This window comes from the organism of the source record quoted next, unplaced genomic scaffold (assembly GCF_019419815.1).
Source record: "Pyrus x bretschneideri cultivar Hongxiangsu unplaced genomic scaffold, Pyrus_bretschneideri_v1 Contig10, whole genome shotgun sequence".
NCBI classification, from domain to species: domain Eukaryota; kingdom Viridiplantae; phylum Streptophyta; class Magnoliopsida; order Rosales; family Rosaceae; genus Pyrus; species Pyrus x bretschneideri.
This window is the reverse complement of record NW_025999391.1, coordinates 3,083,785-3,088,574: the sequence shown is the minus strand read 5'-3', so window position 1 is coordinate 3,088,574 and position 4,790 is coordinate 3,083,785. Positions and strand designations below refer to the sequence as shown.

Below are 4,790 nucleotides of genomic sequence, written 5' to 3'. Positions count from 1 at the left end.
TTTTCAACATCATCATCATCGCCATCGGGACTCTGTTGTACATGTGCTGCAGAGCATTCACATTTTCTTCTTCATCTTTTTCTTGTTCGTCGTCTTCTTCTTCATAATAATGAACGAAAAGTAGGTAACGTGCTACGGTGACCCACCAACTTTAGGTTAACCGTCTTTTTCAAGATTAAATTTTATTAGACGGCCTACTAATCAAAGTGGGGATCATTGGATTAAAAAAAAAAATTAACTTTGTAGTTTGTACGTAAAGCGCGTAAGGGATGACTTGTGAGCTGTGACTTGTGAGCTTTAATAAAAGATATGAATTGATGGTGATGCATCCTTATTTGTCTTTCTTTGTGAACGCATTGAATTTTTGTTCACGGAAGGTAAGGCTTTTTTTTTTTTTTTTTTGGTCAATGGAGAGGTTTTTAACAATATGAAAAGTATTTAACCATTTGAAAACATTATCTTGCTCATGGGGTACATGGAATGATGCTGCCTCACGTGGGATGATGCTCCCTTTCTTTGCTGGTTTTCAGTTTTTTTAGCATGTCTTTGCATTTGTTTATTACAAGTGTATCTCCTTGGGAGGCTTAAAGCGCTGTGAAAGCGAGAGGGGAGCGGTGTGAGATAATAAAGAAACGTGCTTGGGAGTGGCGTTTGCTCACTTTTCTATTCCTACTGCCCAACCAAACCCATAAGAAACCATCTCTCTCTCTCTCTCTCTCTCTCTCTCTCTCTCTCTCTCTCTCAAAATACTGTTGTATTTGGCCAATGACTGATGAAGATTTTAGTTGTGCAAAAGAAGAATAATGCTTGGCTTTTCAAAGTTGAAGAGGAGTTTCTCCTCAAAACACTTTATATTTCATTCACAAAATTTCGTATATGTAGTCAAAGTTGTTCATCTTATAAATAACTTTGAAAATTTCATTTCTTAAAAATATCATTTTAAACTAATGTCATTTAGCTAATCAATTATGGCAAATAGATTGACAGTTCATAATATTTTAGCCGAATTTGTCTATTTGTAGGTTGTGCACTCGTTGATTTAAAAATTCATAGGCTTCAGATTGGTTTTATCTAATTTACTGCCACTATGACATTCTAAACTAATAATGCACTAATAAGTTCATTATCTAGATACTACGATGATGTGCCCATGTAGGTTAGTCCTAGTTGAGACTAAATTGAATTCTGGTGTGATTGGTAGTGGTAATTATTGTGTCATGCCTTGTTATGGTGAAAGCAAACTAAATAGATCTTAGACTCTTAATAGTAACCCATTAATAACTCAGTAGATTGATTTGTCACATGTGGTCGAAAAGACAATTCCAAATCTTAGGTAGTCTCCAATAGTGAAGGATTATACTTTTATGGCTCGTTTGTTTGACCTCTTTAGCTAGGATTGGACTAGCTAAGACTAATAACCCACGTTTGGCATGGCTATGGACTAAGTTAAATGGGACTAACTCGGACTCACATGGGCTACAGGCCTCATTAAGTCGTCCTAATTAGTCTGACCCAAAAGCATGGGATTGCTAAGAACCTCAATATGTTGCCTTCCCTCGCCGTCTCCTTCGCGTGAATTGGTGGGAGCGAATCGTTGTTCTTCGTCAAAGCTATTGATCCTTTGGTGAGCTTCCAGAACAAGTCTCCTCTCTCTCTCTCGGATCGATATAGGAATCGGGGGATGAAATTGATAATTAGAGCTGCTCATGAACTTGGTCAATTTGCCTTAAAATTGATAATTATTTCTCTCGAATTGAAGAAGAACCATTTGGCTATCCCTTTTTTCCATACTAATGTTGTGCCCATTGGATGCAGTCAAGAAATTCCAATAAAAATTTTCAAAGCTCTTGTTGAAGCTCTACCATGTAGCTTGACAACTGTGTCCTATTTCTGATGGGTGAGTAGATCGGGGCACGGGAGGCTGAAAAAGCACTGCCCAGATGAAGATTGAAGACAATGGAACAAATTGTCAAATTCCAGTTTCGTCAATTTTGGAGGAGAGAGAGGATAAAACGGTGGTGTTCTACTGGATTTGATCTTTTATTATTTGTTCTTTTTATTAGTTTTTAATTTTTCTTTTGTAAAGCAAGTGTGGATTAAAAATGAAAAGGAAAAAAAAAACGATTTGAGTCCTAAAATATTTTATTCTATAATTTAATCCAGTAATGTATCAAACACTTCACTATTTTTATCCTCTTTAGTCCAAGTCAAGCTAGTTCAGCTTAATCCATAAGGCTAGTCTAGTCCGAAATAATAGCAAACGCACCCTTAGCCCTCTATAATTTTGTAGTGTGAAATTCCCTTGTTTTAATTTTTTTATGAATTAGAAAAAGGTAATTAATAGAAAATATTTGAAGAAAGAAATTTATCATTAGCTAAGTTAAAAAATTCGCAATTTTGTACATAAAACGCGTGAAGGAGGCCCCATCCCACGTGCGCCAAAGGATTGGAGATAATTTAACGCGTGCATGTGATTCGCCTTGGAAAACAATGCATACTTTACATTGTTGTATGCAGTAGAAGCGCTCGGCTGACTGCGTCCTCCACTAGCACAAGGAAACTTCCTCGCATCAGGAGGAGCTGGATTTATTCTTAATTTCACCGTTATTTCTTTAGTCCTCCACTAGGCATATATTATAACTTTTTCTTCCGTTTGAATGCAGATAGATTCTGCGCTGAAAGCGCTTGCAATTTCGTCTTTATATATATATATATATATATATATATATATATTTTTTTTTTTTTTTTTTTTTTTTTGTCTATTCCTCGATGATTTTCTTGTATCATCGTCTCTGCATATATTTTATTGAAAGATACATCACAGAAAACGTTTGGACAAGTTTTTATTTTAATTAAGCATATTTAAAAGAAAATTTTGAAGTGGTAGCATTATCAATTATCAATATTTTTTTAAAGTGTGTGAAAGTGACTTCTTGGCTCTCCCTGGAGCGTTTGTAACTTTGTCCACATACCTCCCCCTAATAAGGACTACAATTTCAAATTTTCTACAGTAATCTCTGATTTAGTCTCAAGTGCAACTGTAGTTAAAATTTTGTTTCTGCTATCTGATCTAAAGAGATAGAGAGACGGAGTCGATCGGGTTCATTCAAGTTTTCAACATCATCATCATCACCATCGGGACTCTGTTGTACAGGTGCTGCAGACCATTCACATTTTCTTCTTCATCTTTTTCTTGTTCGTCGCCTTCTTCTTCGTAATAATGAACAAATAATCAGGTAACGTGTTACGGTGACCCACCAACTATAGGTTAACTGTCTTTGACAAGATTAAACTTTAAAGAAATTTAACAAAAAACTCCCGGTGCTGTTTACTTTAACGAAAATCTTATTTTTACACTAAAAAATCAATTCCGATACAATTCATTTTATCTTTTATTTTATCGTTATCGTTAAAATTCAAAATTTTTAAATATTTTTCATTAGTTTTCTTTAAATTTTATTGGATGACCTACTAAAGAGGGAAGCATTGGATTGAAAAAAAAAGTTAACTTTGTAGCTTGTACGTAAAGCATGTAAGGGGGTGACTTGTGACTTGTGACTTGTCAGCTTTAAACTAAGGGAGTTTTAACGAAAAGTCTGTAATACTGTTCACTTTAATGAAAAACCATATTTTTAGACTAAAAATATCAAATCTAGTACTATTCACTCTACCTTTTATTTTGTCATTATCGTTAAAACTCAAAAGTTTGAGGCCATTTTCATTAGTTTTCCTTTAAACTAATTCCTACGGGATTTAGATCCTCTCCTGAGCTCAAAAATATGAGCCTCCTGACCAAATCAAACGGACCATTCGATTTTGATCCAACATCTACAAACAGAAGATTTCTCTAAAGTTATAATAATTGAAGCAGTTTGATCCAAATCCAATGATCAATGTGATTTGATCAGGAGACTTAGATTTTTTAGCCCAAGAGAGGATCCAAATCCATTCCTACGCTTAATCGGGGTCTCATAGCTCCTATGACCTTTCACTTCACAGCTTGATTAATGGGCAATCCACCACTCATTTTTCTTGTTTACTTTCAGGCTAAGTTATGTGCCTGGTCTCTCTCTCTTGTTTCATTTCATCCTCCTTAATTCAGAACTAGCCAAAAAAAACAGCTTGGAAAAGGAGCAACCACGATCCAGCCAAGTCCTCCCCTCACACTGCAAGCCTCCCCCTTGATCTCTCTTCCTTCAGTTTACTCTTCTTATTGGGTCGATATGACTCCTGAAATCAAGTCTATTGAATGGGAAGGACTTTGCTTTTCAAAATCAGACTCAACCAAAACCGGCTTGGATGTCGGCTTTATTTTTTTCAAGTTTGATTTAAAAATTCAAATCCGTTTTATCTTCAACCACACTCAGAATTGCCACTTCTACATTCTATACTAATAATGCCTCAGCAAGTGCGTCACCTTGACGCAACACTGACATGCCGGGTGTTGGTTATTCCTTGTCAGATTAAATTGCTTTGGATGCTCTGCGGGTCAAAAAATGAAATCAGTGGACGGAATAACAAAGTTAAATTTATACCGAAAGCGCGTAAAGCCGGGAAGGGGGCCCTATTGGCAACTGTGTGCTTGCCACTACTCCATAAAGCGCGTAGTAGCATTATCAATTATCAAATATTTTTTAATTAAGTGAAAGTGACTAATCCTTGTCTCTCCCGGCAGCGTTTGTAATCTTGTGCACATACCTAACAAGGACTACAATTTCGTTCAAAAAAAAAAAAACAAAAACAAGGACTACAATTTCAATTTGATCTACTCTCATGTGCAACTGTAGTTA

At 35.8% G+C, this 4,790-nt stretch overlaps 1 long non-coding RNA gene across 1 annotated transcript; it reads left to right on the top strand.

The window, feature by feature from the left end:
* The first annotated feature begins 389 nt into the window (after positions 1-389).
* Positions 390-2,343, top strand: LOC125480776. The gene is made up of 2 exons (XR_007261036.1): positions 390-1,624; positions 1,816-2,343. It is a non-coding gene; the product is annotated as an uncharacterized LOC125480776 (long non-coding RNA).
* Positions 2,344-4,790: the final 2,447 nt, after the last annotated feature.